We start from the raw sequence: 17,841 nt of genomic DNA, 5'->3' as shown, positions 1-17,841 counted from the left end.
GCATTTCCTGTGAACCATCCTGATGTCAACAACTGTACAGTTGGACCTCTGTGTTCACTGATAAATGACTGATTGACAGGAACAGTTAATCTTCAATTTCAGTTACATTTCACCTTAGTTTGTGAAATGACGTTATAATGAACACACCGTGAATCCAATCTTCATCGTTGATCTCCTGTTATTAACGACACAACAGCGTCTCATTTTGTATAAAGTGCCTCCCTGTTGCAGTCAGCTCATCATGACTCTGAAAGACTCTATAGAGAAAGATGAAATCACTGGTTTTGCTGCAAATCGTTCTGGTGCTTGTCGAGCCAATCATTGTGGATGGACAACCAAGACCAAGGCTTTTCTTTACTGGTTAGTACATTTATTTGAAAACCGACTAGAACACCACCAGCCCCCAAACGTGTGCTGTTTTGAAATTGAATTTTGACTGATTGTTTGCCTTCTTTCAATCAAGCCGAATTCCCATCCCCACCTGCTCTGAATGAAAATTTACCATCCCAATTTGGAAAATTTTCGAGGAAATTTTAAATTTAATTTGCTGATTATCGACCCTCAAAAACTATTCACGAATAAGCTATTCGTTTCCATGTTCTAAAAGGAGATTTTGACAAATCTCTCTTTGACCCGCCGCTCCCGAACTCTGCAATAGTCTCCAGTCCCGAAAACGCCTCTGGATGCCCATACCACTCTAATTCTGATGAATTCTAAGAGATTCGGCAGTGACTCGTTGTTTGCTTTTTGTTCAGCTGCCTTTGCCGCGGGTTGTGGAATGCACTTCGTACAAACACAATACATTCTCGAAAACATTACTTAAACCAAAATAATTGACAAATGGGCGGCACGGTGGTTCAGTGATTCGCACTGAGGCCTCAAAGCATCAGGGTCCCCGTTCGATCCCAGCCTCTGGCGACTGTCTGTGTGGAGTTTGCATATTCTCCCCGTGTCAGCGTGGGTTTCCTCTGGGTGGTTCGATTTTTCTCCACTGTCCAAAGATGTGCAGGTCAGTTGGATTGGCAATGCGAGTGCTCGGTGCATTAGTCAGGGGGATCTGTGTCTGGGTGGTTTACTCTTCGGCGGGTCGATGTGGACTTGTTGGGCCGAAGAGCCTGTTTCCACACTGTAGGGAATCTAATCGAAAAGTGCTTGGTAACCTGCTTGTTTGTATCTCATTTTGTATTGTTTTCTTCCTGTTTGAAAGAAAACACTGTTCAGAGAGTTATTTTACGTATCCATTGGATGGCCTGGATGTCCCTGGGTAAGACAACACGAGACCCCTGTGAAGCTTCATATTCTTCTTATCTCTCGGAGTTGCCTTACTTAGTCCACACTGAGATAGGACCTTGTCTTCATAGCCCTTAGTTACTCTCCACATTGTTCACTGGACATGGAGATGGTTCAATCTGCCTTTGTATGACCACACTCTACATGGTTCTAGAGTGCACATCTCTCAGTTCGGTAACAATTGCAGGGCAGTGTACAGTCCTCTGCCAGTGACGACATTGGGAGCAAGTGGGTAGTTCTAGTCTCTATATCTCTTCATAACACAGCACTGAGACCATTGGTTGCGGTAAAATCTTTACACCCCTTGGTAAGGCCACACTGAGAATACTGTGCAAATCTCAGGTGTCTACCTCCTCGATTGAATCACTCTTGCTTCACTAAATAAAGTGCAGGATTTCATTATGCTTGATTTAGTTAATTGTTTTGAAGTGGACATCACTGTACTATCACTTTCTCTTTCATAGGTTTCTTCAAAGCTTGTGCATTTGAGAAAGGAATCTGCAAACGATCCCCTTGCCTTCAGCATGAAATCCCGGTAATGGGCATGTGTGTCGTCGGAGGATACTGCTGCAAGGGAAAATCGATGTGAAGCAAAATGAATCGAAAGAGAAAAACGTGAGACGGAACAACTGATTTCTATAAATTGACTATGCTCTATTGTGTAGATCTATTGACAGTAGAACTGCTGCTTTCTGAATTGTATCAATAAAATGCGTTGCATTTTCTGTTGTCCATGCGCTAGTGTTCTTTTTTCCATCAATTTGATCGGAAGGAGGGAAGGTCATAGAAAAAAAAACCAGACAGAATCATTCAAAAATTGTAGTTCCAACAACGCTAGGCTCACAGAATCACATCGTTCAGCCACACGCATCTATCACCACCCGCCGGGAGGCCCTGTTGTATTTGAAGATATGGTAAAGGAATCTTCCTGCTGGTTCCCACCTACCATCCTCCTTCAGCTGATGGTCTTGTCCTCTACAATGTTAAGCAACAGTCAAAAACCATTAGTGAGAAGCCAGATCTCCTAATCCATTCTGTCCTTCGAACATGAATCGCCTCCACCCTGAATGTTTTGGTTTCTCCAATGATTATTCCAATTATCCGAGGTTTGAATGCCAAAATATTCCTGGCGAGGGAAACTGCAAAAAGGGGAATAACGCTCTTGCCTTCCTTCTTATGATTTTCCTGCCTCAAATACATCTATCCACATCATCATTCGTAGGAATACAGATCATTCAGTCTGGTGAAGATAAAATATTTCCATCACTGAGAACACAGTTCTATTGTTGGATATAGTCATTGTGCCAAATAGATGAGAAACTGGACAGATCGTGAAGCTACAATGTGGGCATCCATGTTGCTTAAATGGAGCTTAATACATTAACAATATCTTAAATGATGGCAGGGCAGATGCCTCATGCATAATTATCTTAGAACATCCCCTGACAGACCTCTGACTATACACCTCACCTTGGTTTGTGAGGACATCTTCAGGGAGGTTTGGAGAATTTCTGCAGTTCATCATGCACATGGGACACTGTTGTTTCTGAGCTTCCGTGGTGCTGGTAGCAGATTTTGTTTTTGAATGTGGCTGCGAAACATACCCTCTGTTTTCATGGAATCCCAAAACTGAGGAAACAGGTTTTCGATCCAATGTGCCCATTCCGACATTCAGAAGATTATCACACCTCGATGCAGTCCGCTGTCCTACAAACTTACATTTCTCCTGGCTAATGCATCTACCCTACAAATCCCTGAGCTCTATGGAACATTTAGCAAGGCCAATTCCCCCCAAACTGCACATTTTTGGTCTGTGGGAGGAAACCACAAAACCCAGAGAAAACCCACGCAGACACTGGGAATTGAGTGTATGCAGGTGCTGCCAAAGCTGCTAAGTTGCTCCGGATATTTCCCAATTTATTTATCTCTGAGCCAAAAGTTCTGTTTCAAATTCCACTCATTAGAAAGGCCTGTCCCAACATGTCCAGCTGATGAATGACCCTGTGCAATGGATGTAACAATGGCAGTCTCCCCTCCTTTAATCCAACGCGACTGTGAAAGGCTTTTGTCTCTCAGCTCGTGTTGTGGTTCACAGGGAAGTGCTAAATTCCCTCGTGGGCTGGGATCGAACCAACCTCTCTTCCAAACGCAGATCTTAATGGGCAGAGGATTCTGGAATCCGCTTCGTCCTTCCATGCAAGCCAGGTGGGAGAGGTTTGATTTATGCTGCAGGAGAGAAGGGGACATGTTTTTCACTCTCAACGCTGAAGTTATGTCCCCAAAGTTTTACACAGCACCGTGTATTTCTCCTTATGCTTTTCTGCCCTCCTGTCAAAGATGTAAATCCCCAACAAGAACAAGAGCCAACAGTCACCAACTGACCAATGCCGAAACTCTGAAATGCTGACCCCAGTGTGTTGCCCATCCAGATCAGAAAGACAATTTCCTTTCACATTCATTCGGAGAATGTGGCTGAGCCAAAACTCTATGTGTTCTGGCGGATCTCCCTGTATTTACGCGTTTTAAAATCAGCTTGAAGCCCGCAATTTGAGTTCAACTTTTCGAAATTGGGATGAATTGCGGCAATAGGTTGTTCCATCAGATACCATTTGCAGAGCCAGCCTGTCAAAAATCTGCAAATGTTGTCAGAACAAACCAACCGAGGCAGCGCTCACTTTGTATTTCAAGTTTCATCCAGTTCCTTTTCATTTGAGCGAGGCCAGACGATTCACAATATTCTTGAGCATGCAGCCACAGACCATACGTTTGCAATTGATTTCGGTAAGTGTGCAGTGAAATTTACCGGGACTTAGATAACTAGGTTGAGTACTACATTTTAAAGCAGACAAACATTTATTCACAAAATTACACAACGAACCAGAAAGAACAGATTAAAGAATTTCTACCGAACTCACCCTATCCAACTCAACTAAATTATACTGTTCCGAATATACACATCAGTCCCAATAAGCAAACTCACTTTAATAATCGGTATAAGAAGAACACATGCTTACAGATTGAAGTTGAATGACAGAAAAGAGAGAGAGTTTCCACATAGCTCCTTGTTCAACATTCAACCAGTTCAAGAATGAAATAATACTGCATAGCTCAGTTCAGCTACATAGAGAACTAACCACTCCCATTCCATTAATTAGGTCACTTCTAAAACATGACCACTTTGGCCTGAAGTCTGATCTGTTTAAATATAAATTGAAAGCCTCACAAAATCATTTTCATCTCTGTACCAAATCAGACTGTTCGAAACCCGGCCTGGTTTATTGCCCTGTGTTAAAACAAAACAAGGCCAGAGTCTTCTTGAGCCATGGAACAGTTTTGACGAATAAAGAAGGGTAGCTTTCTGACACCTACCCACTTACAAAATGAAGCATGAACTTAAAAAGATGGCTTCATTTTTAACCTTTCACAACACGGATAGTCTGAACACATAAACATACACTTTACTAAGTATAAACATGCAAACTTGCACAACCATATGCAAATTCAGGCCGTGGTGCACTTCCTTGTCTCATCCGAGTCTTCATAACGCATCAGAAATCATATTTTCGCGAGTTGTCACATGTGCAATTCTGAACTTGAATCGCTTGGAACAACACACTCCATTTAAAACGTCTGGAATTTTGACCTTATATTTTTCCAAAAATGTGAATTTGTTGTGATTTGTGTGTACAATTGTCTCAGATAACATGCAGGTAATATAAATACTGAAATGTTATAATGCCAAAACTATGTTGAAAGAATCTTTCTCCACCGGTAACTTACTCCAAATTGGTGAAGAAGCTATATCACTTGTAAGGATAAATCGTATTCCTGGAGCTGAGACTGTCCAATATTCCTCCCACAATATCTCCACAATTCTCCGGTCTCACCAGACGCACTTCACGTCACTAAGCACAATTTGTCTCAGTTTCCTGTTGCAGAAAGCCTGTTACCAGCACCTTTTCTGGCAATAATCTCTCAGGAGTGCATATCTCCTCATCCATCAGCATTACAGACTGACACGATCCTGTGTCCCTTAATATTATAAGCCCACTACATGTAACCTTTGGCCTACGTGAATACTCTCTAACCTTGCATGTATATTTTTAAGCAGATCTAGCACTTCCTCCATAATCAACCTCTGATCATCTTGTGCACTCTGAGAGAGTTGTGTAACTTCACTTTTGCTTATTTATTCGACCAACGAACCTTCCAGGCTTGTCTGATTTTCCGAAACCTGGCTTTCTCCGATCCCACTAACACTGTGATTTCGTGTGGCCCACTTTATTACAATGAAAACACCGAAGCCTCTTAAGTTATTCGTCCCCCTCAAGGATTTCTTTTTTTTTTCATCCTGTGGTAAGTTATCCTTCTGATCTTCAATGAGATGTGCCTTTCCCTTTTCACGTGAGGATTTCTATTTCCCCCAGTTTCTATCCCTCATGGACTGAAATTGATTATAAAAGACAAACCGTGCTTTATAGACCAGCTCATAGTCATCTGCCACTTCAGATACTAAACTTACTGTTTTAACTCTCTGGTCTTCCACAGGAGTTCGCTACATATCAGGCAGTGGATTTTTGATTTCCTCCAAAATAGTTACCTCTCTAAGGGCATCGTAGGTTTGCTCAAATATGAACAGTACAGACCACCTGTCAAAATTACTTTGTTTAAACCTTTCATACTCCGTGTAGGTTTACCCGTTGTCCCTCCTTCGATTCCTGAGGCGTTGTCCTCAGGCTTCTGTTAGAAACTCTTATGCACTTAAAATGGATTTTTTCACCCCCTCATAATCCACAGATACCTCCACAGGGCTGCGCACAGCTCACAAGACCAACCTGCAATTTTTGTCTGGACCAACAAGATCCACATTGCCACTGGTCAATGCATTTTTATAGCCACCTTTTCAAATAAGATGAAGAAGACTTCCACATTCTTCCCATTGAGTTTAGACAATGCAGGTACATGCGTAAACAGTTTCTCATTCGGGTTCTTACTACTAGGGGCTTGTTCATCCTCAGTCTCTTCTTCACTAAGCCTACATTCAACCTTGATATCCAATCTTGAACTCTAACTTTCATTTTGAACTGTCAATTTTTGAATTTCAAAAGCTTTCTGTGTTTCTCTCTCTTTTACTGCTCTCTTTTTCGTTATCTCCTGCTTGCAATCGTAACTAAAACTGTTTAATTTTTTGTTCATTTTTCCTTATCTCTTGCCTCTGTCTCAAGTTCCCTCATTTGCAATTGAATTATTGCTATCTCTGTAGCTACTATTGGTTTCTCCATTAAGTTGGAATGCTCTTCTACTTTTGCAATTATCTCTCCTTTCTGCACAGAAGCAGGCAGTTCCAATTTGAGCTTCTCTATTAGTTCTTGCAACTCGGTCTTATTCACTTTTTGCAAATCTCCCAAAGCCACTGCATCGACAACTTGAAAACTTCTGGCTACTGAAAAAGCCATTACTACCATAAACGTTGTCTACCCAACCAAGGCAACAACCAAAATGAAGCACTAGCAGCTACCACTCGCTGTTTAACATCCGCAAAGAGTCCACAATCTGGTACAGAATAGGCCAGACGACTCAAAACATTGTGAAGCAGGCATCCTCAGATCATAAGTTTGCAAATTACAGTGAAAATGACCAGGAGTAAGACAGCCAGGTTGATTGCTAGATTTTAAAACAGAGAAGAAAGTATTCAAACAATTACAGAATAAAGCACAAAGAATAGAATAAAGAATCCCTACAGAACTCAACCTATCCAACTCGAATTAACTGTGCTGTTCCAAATATACACAACAGACCCAATTCGGAACTCTCTTTAAAACAGGGATAAATGGAACACGTGCTTACTGGTTGAAGTTGAAGCCTGAAAAGAGAGAGAGTTTCCACAAAGTTGCCAGTTGATCTTTCAACCAAGACTGAACTAAAATTGCTCATCTCATCTCAGCCAGCTGGAGAGTTGAACACTCCCCTTTCACTATACAGGTCACTTCTAAAACATGACCACTTTAGCATGAACATGTAAACAAAAGACCACTCGAAAACCTTTTCATTTCTGTGCCAAACCAGAGTGAGCGGACTCCGGCCCGGTTTACTGCCAATCTACAGATAATGAAAGACAGAGTCTTCTTGAGCTGAGGCACAGCTTTTTGGGAAAAAAAGGACGATAGTTGTGACACTTTGCTGATTTTCTGTTGTTCTTTCTGTCTACACTTAATATTTTCACAAAGAAAGGCAATAGTAGAACAGATTATGCCATCATGAACGTGTGTTTATTTTGTGACCTTACTGTGCGTCGCTCTCTTCTACAGCTCCAGCAGTTTCACACCTCATTGGCAATTCATTTCTCTTCCATGTCACAGTAGGAAAGTTTCACCTTTTATTTCCCTATTTTCACATTTCTCCTAACCTCCACCGTTCACTCCTTTTTTCATGTGATTGTATCTCTCTTTCTCTTCATAGCTATGTCAGTTTCTCCCCTTACGTGTCTCAACTTATGACATCGGCCTCTCTCTCTCTATCTCCTTCTTCCTACTTCCACACCATTTTCCTGGATGATTTTGATTATAAATCCCTTTCTGTATCCTAACGTTTCATGAGTTAATTCTCTGTCTGCTTCCCCATTTTTCCCCTCATGCTGTCTCTCCCTCTCTATTTTCCTGAAACATTCAACTGCCTCGGATGTTTAAATAGTCATTTTATTTTATTCACTCGTGGATCTAGTATTTACCATGATTAGCAATTGCCCCAGGAAAAGGGAGTGCCTTCTTGAACTTATATGTTCCATGTTCTGCACGTCAGTTCCATAGTACCATAACAAAAGAATATCCAAGATGATAACCAAGCAAACATGAAGCAACAGCGAAATATTTTCAAGTCAGAATAGTGAGTGGCTTGGAAGGGGACGTGCAGGAGGCGGTGTTCCACTTGTCCTTTCCCATTCAAGTGTTCATAGTTTTGGAATATGCTGTCTGAGGATCTTTGGAGAAGGTATGCAGTGCGTATTGTAGTTGGTATATATTGCTTCTACCGGGCCTTGAATGTAGTGGGACGGTATACATGTGGATAGCGAAGTAAAACATTAACTCTGTTTTGTTTTTACAGATGGTGCCAGACCTGCAGAGGTCTCCAGCAACATCACATTCTGTTTGTCCCTCAGCCTTCAAAAGCGTTTTTAATCATATATTCATTCAAATGCTTTTTTAAGTGTTATCCTCTTACAAGCTTCCATGCCTTCCTCTGGCTGCACATTCCAATATTTTTAATAAAATAGCCAAAAACGCCTGTCCGCCACTGTTCGATTGTTACTTCACTTATATTTCCCTCGAACATGTTGCATTTGGGGGATAATTTTCATCAATTCTACACCGAAGTTAGAACTCAGATCAATTGATCTCGTGTTACTCCTCTTTGGTAATGATCTCCAGTCAGTCAATCGTGCACGTCACCTGCATTCCTCCTCATGTCGTTTCTGGGAAAATACGTGATTGTCTTTCTTTTGTCTTGGTCATTGTTCCCGCATGATACGGACCCCCAATATGCCTAAAAGCGTCCAAAAATCACTGCATTCCCACACTGATTTTAACAATCTCCGTGCACACAATCATTTCCACCGAAGGAAATAATCGTGTGACATGTCAGCTGCTCATGTCATCTAGTCAACTGGTTATTCAGTCATCTCCAGGTGATTCAGTCATGTCAGAAATTTAAATTCTGAGAGAAAGCGAGATATCAGCTCTTTTTCTGTAAAGCTATGCAGTTTTCGACACGTCCCTCTGTTAGAACTTAATTGGAGCACTGTGCACTTTCCTGGTAACCATGTCCCTAAGTTCAAACATATCTGACGACTGTGCAAAATTCTGATGAACATATTCCTCAGTCTGATCATACATGGAGCATTCTGCACTGTTCTGCTCTCTACGTCCCTCAATAACGACGTGTAGAGTACTATGCACATTTCTAGTCCTGATGTATCGAGGTTAGATCATACTGGAAGCTATGTAAACTGTTCTGATCATCAAATGCGTCTCTTACTCTATACCTGGCGTACTGTACACTCTTCTGTTCATTATATCCCTCGGTCAGATTTAACTGGGCACACTGGGCTTTACTTTGGTAATCAATAACCCTGACTTCGACCTTATGTGGAACACTTTATGCATTTGTTGGCTCTGTGTCACTCACGCCTGGAGTCATTGAGTCCTTCAGCATGAAGACATGCCCTTTGGTTCAAGCTAGTCCATGCTGGCCAAAATGCCCACCTAAGATAACCCCATTTGCCGGCACTATACTTATTTCCTTTGAAACATTTCTTATTCATGTAGTTGGTCAGATGCCTTTCAATGTTGCTAATGTACCTGCCTCAAATTCTTCGACGTTATACCACATTTGGAACATTGTGCATAGATTTAGTCTCCATGTCTCTAAGGTAGACCACTCTGAGAATAATGTACTCTGTTCTATTAATCAAATACACCTATTCAGCCATAATAGGAGCAGCGTGCACAGTCTGGTTCTGTTTTTATGCCGAAGTTTAATGACCGTTTTATTAATTGAGAGTTCCTTTCCTTTATCAGTTAATCTTTTGGAATATGAAGGTGATGAAAGGATCTGCAGAGAAGAAGGCTGCCATGCGCATGAGATTGCCCACAGGAGGAGTTGTTCCTTCAATGCCATCTGCTGCTTTATTGTATGATACAAATAATGCAATATTCCCAACTGTGAGACTCATCTGAGTTCCGACTAATGCTAGCTGTCGTTTTTATATTCAGTCTCTGCTTGACTCCCTAAATATAACCATCCACTGTGCCATTGATTTCCATAAGATGAAAATAAAGCTTACTGCATTAACACCACTTCTTGCCCCTCATTCAGTTTTTCATTGAGATTAGTGTACACGCACACTGTCAGGAGAAATGGACAGGTCAGAAAACGGGAGGGACACGTTGCCATCATTGCACTCCATTATTATCGACACAGACAATGTCACCGATTCCGCCATTGCTGTCCCTTTATCTCTGCTTCACCTCCTGTTTTTCTCGACTCTTTCTTAACCACCTCCCTCTTCCAGTTTCCTTGTTAAGTTTACCTCAGCATTGCGTCTCCAGCTGTTTTATCGTCAAAAGTCTCTCTTCCTTACATTCCCCTTCTGTCTCTGTTTACCACTTTAAATTCACCCTTTGTGATTTCCCATCTCTTCGCCTCTCCTTTCGTCTCACGCTTTGCTTCATCTGATCAGTTTCTTCATTTGTATTTTGTACTTTTTCTTTTCTCAGATAGTTATCCCTATTTGTTTCACCTCATCCCCGTTCCTTAACCTGCTTCTCTCCCTCTCTTATTATTTCCTTCGGTTTTTCTTTCGCTGTTTCTCCCCGTTTCCCTTCCTCTTTTGCTCCTTCTCTATTTCTCACTCTTTGTACTTTGCCTACTATTTCTGCTCAGGTATTTTCTATCTGTTTCTCCTTCGCTCTTTCAAAGCATCCCTACTGGAATTCTATTCAGTCCATCGAGCCCACACTGACCCTCTGATGATCACAAACACCTAACAAATACCTGCCTAAATTTCCATCTTGTTTCCGCATCAGTTGACAGTCTGTGCTAATGATCATGGTCAAACGACCTCGACTGCACATCTTTGGACTGTGGTAGGACACTGAAACACCCAGAGTAAATCCACACAGACAAAGATGGACACTGCATACAAGTTTGAACTCAATCTCGGGTCCCTGCCAATGTGAGGCAAAATTAGTGACCACCGTTCTGTCCCTGTCTTCTTCTTTTCTGTTCCATATTCTCCTTATCCCTTCATGTCCTTTCTTCTAACTTGTTTCCTCTCTGATTCTCTGCCCCATCTTCTCCCTCCCTGATTTCTCCCGTTTCTCCCTGTCCAATGCTTCACCTCTGTCTACCCCTTCCTCTGTTGTTCACCTTGTTGTGACATCATAATGATTGTCTTGCAAAACAAATCAGCATGCGTATCCCTAAATCACTTCATAGTAAAAGTAAGACATTCAATGATTTTCAAAGAGCTGAAATGTCAAACATTTCCTGATGTTTTCCAGATTGCCGTTCCTTCCTCAAAATGTCAGTAATCATTCAACTGAGGATAAGACTGAAGAGAGAGCAGAACTCAAAACAGCTTCCAGACTAGCAGCTTCCAGGCACACAGCCTTCTGCTCAAACTAAAGATTAAACTCTTTCAAACTGCATATTTCATGATTCTTTCTGAATGAATGGCTATTCCAGTCTATCATTGATTGACCCATCCAAGGTCCAAACAACTGTTATTCCCTGAGCAACGCATCATAATGCCAAAATGTGAATAGCATTCCAGAAGCAGCAATTAACCTGCAAATATCTATCAAGGCCAGTTCCTGCAAACAAATATATTTACTTCTTCCTTCCAAATACAATCTGCTCCCCATAGAACAAATCCAACTTTCACTCCAGGTTCTACAAGGGATTTGCGAAAAATAAAAGTTACAAATGCAAGTCCCAACAACAAGCATGTTCCCAATCTAACCTCACCCACATACCTGCTCCAGGCCAATATCCTTCCAAACCTATCCTACTCATGGACTTTCCCAAATGACTTTTAAATGTTGTAATGGAACCCACAACCATTACTTCTCAGGAAGTTCATTCTACAAACTAACCGCTCTCTGTTAAAAAAAAAGACTCTGTGTAGTTTCTGAATGCCCTATGTCTCATTTAATAGTTGCCTCCCCAGACTTGAAACTCCCATCATAATAAAATGGCATTCACCAAATTATATGACGTCATAGTAGGGGATCAGTTATCATCATATTATGCGTCAATTGGACGACCCCTTCTCCGAATTTGCATGGTTCTGCGTCTTTTCTCTCTGCCTTTGTGAATTTCACTCTGTCAGTCTATCTGTTTGGTTGCCTGACCCTCCAGGAGAGGACCAGACCTGGTCAGGTGAAAGGGTGGAGCAGGTTTCAGGGGCCGAATGGTTTATGCATGTTCCTATTTTATGTGTTTTGGATTTTCTCTCTTTGTGTTTGTGTGGGTGTATCTTTGTGTTATTTTCTCTCTGTCTTTCTTTCGAAGGGAAAATTATCAGCAAGCGTCCTATTGAATGGGCCAAGTGGCCGAGGTTCAACACTAGTTCACGAATTTCTGTGTTTGGTGTCTCTGCCTGTTTCTCTCGTTCTATGAAGAGGATGTTGCCAAGACCAGTCGACAAGAGTTGGATAAAAAGCATTGCTAAGGTCGGACTTTATTCCTTATAAGGTAAGTGAATGAGTGGTGATCTTGTTGAGAAGTGTTAATTCAACAGGGGCAGTGATGAGTGCATGTTGTATTTTTACCCAGGGTTGTGTAGACGAGTGGACATCGGATTCAGGGGAGAAGGGAAAATTTTATAAAAGACCCGATGGGCAACCTCTTCATCCAGAAAGTGGTGAATATGTGGAATGGGATACAAGAGAAAATGCTCGAGGCAGGTGCAGACTCAACATTTTAAAAAGCATTGGAATATGTACATGGATGGGAAGGAATGGAAGAATATGTGCCAAATGCAGACAATTGAATCTATCTGAGTGGGCACCATAGTCTGCATGGATCATTTTAGGCCCCAAGGATGAGTTTCCATTCTGTATTGCTCTATGAGTCTATCGTAAGAAGATCAACCATGATCAGACCAAATGGTGGAACCGGCTTGATTGGCTGACTGACCAGTTTTCGTTCCCCCTTTCAATCTTTGCATGCAAATATCACAGGAGGCACTGTCAGATAGTGGACTCACGGTAACTGGAGGATTACTGGGAAGAATTGGCCTGAGTGGAGTGAAACCTGGAATCTGGCTCAGCCACCATCTCCTGGGAAAGTGGGTACTACACTTCACTGTGCCAGACAGCTACTCGACAAGCCCCAGCCACGCGCCCACATGTGGTGGCGACTGGCCTGTGTGGATGGCATGCCTCCGTGTCAATGGGACAGTTCTGGACAGAGACATGGCCATGAATCCAAGGATGAGGAAGAATATACTTTTCCCCTTCCTGTCAGCTGCTCCAAGCCGGGAGAGTATAGAGGGCAGAGGGAATTTTGCACCGTTTACAATCCTAGTTCCACAAGAATGGTCTTGAAAAACACCACATTAAGAGGCAAGTAAAAAGCGGAGGCCTCCAAACTGGTAACTGGAAGAGACCAGTAAAGAACAGTCTGTCAATATCAGCAAAGCGTCCCAACGCCTCTCTGTCTCTTATTTTGTTTTTGTCTTGTTCTCAGACTCTCAGCCTTTTTCTACTTCTCTCTCACTCTACCTCGGTCGTCTCTCACATATTCTGTCTTACTCTCACTTTCTGTCTTGCTATATTCTTGATTACTCACTCAATCGCTCTCTTTATCTCTTTTATTTTTGCCTGTGCTCATGTCTCTCTATCTCACAGCTTCTCATCATTCTCACTCTGCCTGTCATTTTATTGTCCTACTCACTCTCTCACTACCCCCTTTATGTCTTAATCCTTTTCTATGTCCCTGTCTGTCTGCATTACACTCCCTCATTTCTCTCACACATCCTCTCATTCCTTCTATTTTCATTGATATATTGTTAAATCTGTATTTGTCTTTCACTCTGTCTCTCTGTCTGTCATTCTCACTTTTTCTGTATCTAGGATGATTGCTATTTGCATCTCATTCTCTCACCTCTCTCAGTCTCTTGTCATCCTTACATACATTTTCTCTCATTCTGTGTCGTCTCAGTCTCACTTACCATGTAACAATATGTCGTACTGTCTGTCAGTTGCCGCCTCTCACTCCCACTGCCTCACTTGTATCTGCGACATTCTCTGCCAATCGCTCTTTCCTCTCCTTTCTTACTCTATCCAATTTTCTGCCACTCTTCCCCTGTCTGTCGCGCTCTCTGTCTCACTATCCGTCCCTCTCTGCCTCTCTCACTCTCTCTCCATTCCTCTCTGCCGCTGACACACGCACACTCACTTGCTCCCAATTTCCGTCCCTGTCTCTGTCTCTCTCATTCTCTCGTTGTAGCTGTCTGGTTTCTGTGTCTACTGTCTTCACAACTATTTTTAGTTTTTGATTCCGGATCCTGCTGCCCTTGTATATTTTCCAGCAGTTTTTCCGATGAATTACATAACTCACTCACACGGTGAATGAAATCCGCTGCTTTATCTTCTTTACTCTAAAGTGACCGGATGATGTCTGCCGATTTTTCTTGGGTGGTGCTGTTCGACGCGAGAATATTGTGAGGACCGATTCTGAGCAAGGTCTGTCGTAATCCCCTTGGAGCTGAGTAGTTCTGGACCGAACAGACCCACAACAGGACGATTAGAACACCCTCGTTCCTGGTATGATGGATCACTACTAGCTGAATCCGTGGCCACTTGAAGTCAGTAAATTGTGCGATAGGGCTTTCACCGGCACACTGCATCAGCATTTCAGAGATTCTGTGCAAATTTCATCACCTACTTCATTGGGCTAAGCTGCTGTTCGTTTTCCCAATCTTACTGGGCTACAGGGAGATGGCGATTCGAAGCTATATATTTAGAATCCCTGTGGTGTAGAATCAGAATAGTGAATGGTCTGGTCAGAGTGGATATTGAGAAGATGTGTTCATTTGCACGAGAGAATAGGATATTATAGCACAGCCTGAGGGTAAATGGAAGATCTTTAAGAATAGTGATAAGGAGAAACGTCTTCAGCCAGTGAGTGGGGAATCTATGCTGCTCTATCTTACTCTGTTTCTCTATCACTGCCTCACTGCCTTTCACTCCCTCATTTCTCTCATTCATTTTCCTTTTATCAATATGTTGCTCAATCTGTCTTTGATCTTCACTCTAGCTCTTTTGTCAGTTTTTTTTTTCTGTCACTCTCATTCTGACTGCTTCTATATGTACTTTTGTTTCATGTCTCGCACTGTCGCTTGCCACCCTTGCTCACATTGTCCCAGTCACTTTCTCTCGTTTTAGTTTTAATCGGTGTAATATGCTGAATCAATCTCTTTCACTTCCCGCCTCTCACTCTCTCTGTCTCCCTTGTATCTGTGACTTTGTGTGCGTTTCACACTCTCCCTCACTCATTGCTCACTCCATCTAGGTTTCAGCCTTTCCTTCTCTGTCTGTCGTGATGGTTTGCAGCGCCTCAGAAAGAGTTTTACCAGAATGTTTTTTGGATCGGAGATGATGAGTCACCAAAAGCCTTTTGCCAAATTTGGATGATTTGTGCTCGAGGATTGATGCTGAGAGGCGATCTGAAAGAAGTATATAAAACACCCAAGTTTCCAAAGCCGCTTCATACCGGGCACAGGGGAAAATGCTTGAAAGAATATGAATGAGACATTTTGTTTTTACAGAGAGGGTGGAAGATGTCCGGAATACACTGCCAGGGAAGTGGTAATATTGGATATAATAGCAAAGGTTAACAGGCAATTAGATAGAAGGATGAACATGTCAACTATATAGCGATCTTGACCATGTGAAGGCAGATGGTATTATATGAGAGTAGTACACTGATCGTCACAGACATGCTGGCGCAAGGGTCTGTTCCTGTGTTGTACTTTTCTCTGGAGAAGCTTAGATTCAGAGAGATGCTGGACGTAGACAGAACTTTTGTTTTGAGCAAAGGCCGTATTGGGCAGGCATGTTTAATGTCAACAAGTTTTTGGGGAGCACGGGCACGGAGAGCAGAAAACAGCTGCTCCCTTCAGTCCATTAAGAGGACACAAATAGAAATTGAAAGGACTTGAAGATCGTCTCCTAGGTTCTCTGATTCTCTGCTCCAACAGACACAAATAGAAACTCGCAGGCAATGTCATTGGCTCATTGTCCACTCTTCACTTCGGGGAAGGGGAGCGTGCTTTTGCACACAGCGGGATGCTTGTATATATCCAATGCATCACTCTCCTATCACAAAGATGGGGAAGAAAATTGGGAGTTGCATTGGGAAGAAGACAAAAGGCACTCGTCATGTTGGCCTACAAGCAGGAGAACATCAGTTGCATCACTTCTGAACCACACTAATCAAACAGAAAGGGAAATATATACCAAGATTGGCTTACGTCATGATGTGAACGACTCTCTGAGTAGGCAGAAAACAAATAAAAACTTCCAATATACAATCGCGACTTATCGGTTTGGGAGACTGCCAGGGGTACTATGTGTGGTCACCCGAACACACCAAATAGGAACAGGTGTAGTCCACTCAGCAATTCCAGCTTAATAGAATTCAAATCAATGAGATCATGACCAACTGAAAGAGCTGGCAAAGTTCAGCGGATTTGGCAGCATGTGTGAGGGGAAATCTCTGTCACCTTTTCGATTCAAATGATCCTTCCTCAGAACTGGGAAAGGCACCACAGTTCTGAGGGACGGTCACTCGCCCCGAAAGTTAAAACCTGATATGTATCCACAAATGCTTCCAGACCTAATGAACATTTCCGGCAATTGCTGTTCTTCCTTCTGATTTGCAGCATTCCCACTTCTTGGGTTTTCTATGCAAAAAGGTCGTGGCTGATTTTTTGAGACGTCAACTATGCATTCTCACGTATTCGTTGACCAATTTTCACATGTTAATGATCGACAATATGTCGACATCAGCAGGAAAACAAAATTTAAACTCTTTGCATCCCTTACCTTTTGAGAAAGGAAATTCCAGGCACTCTCAACGTTTCAAATGGACACCTCCTTCATCTAAAGTAATGGATGTCGATTTCTTGCATATGGACTATGCATTCACAAATTGGATACAAAAGTAACAGCGACAATTAGTAAGTTTGCAAATGACTCGAATTCGGTAGTGTTGTTGATCATGAGGAATGTCGTCTCAGTTTTGAGTTTGATAATGCTCAGAGTAGTTTAATGCAACTGTGGTTCTGGATTCATAAATACACCCAGACCAGATCTATGGCAGATAGAATTTAATCCCAAAAAGTGCTAGCTGATACATTTTTGAATTCTAATAGGGTAAAGATGTGCACAATGTAGGTTAAGCCCCCAGGACATATTGAGGAACAATGGAAACTTGGCGTGCAAGTTAGTAGGTCTCCAAAGATGTGAACGCCTGTCGACAGGGTTATACGGATGGCATACGTGTTGTTTGCACTTTTCTGTCATTACGAATTGGAAGCAAGGAAGTATGCTTACAAAATTATAAATCATTGCATCAACCATAGTGGGAATACTGAGTGAAGCTCTGCTCACCACACTGTTGGATAGCCTAGCTTCCACCTCAGACATAATAGACGAGATTCAGCATGATGTTACCTTGGATGGGTGTTCTCAGTTATGATGAGTGACTGGGAAGGCTGGATTTTTTCTCCTTCGAGCCCAGAATGCTGAGGACGAATGGGAAATTATGAGATGAATAGATTATGCAAATCTTTTTCCCATGAGTGCCGTGTCTAAGACTAGAGTGCATCAGTTTTATAGGTGTTGTAGTTAGTCCAAAGTAAAATGCGTTGCCTGAGGGCTTGGTGAAGGCATTTGCTATATTCCATTTGAAAGAAAGGCCAACATTCCATTCGCAGGTCAGTGACAACGCTGTTGAAGTGGGTCTGTCTTCACGTGTTACAGC

The sequence above is a fragment of the Chiloscyllium punctatum genome, chromosome 51 (genome assembly GCF_047496795.1).
Source record: "Chiloscyllium punctatum isolate Juve2018m chromosome 51, sChiPun1.3, whole genome shotgun sequence".
NCBI lineage: Eukaryota > Metazoa > Chordata > Chondrichthyes > Orectolobiformes > Hemiscylliidae > Chiloscyllium > Chiloscyllium punctatum.
This window is presented reverse-complemented; position numbering follows the sequence as displayed.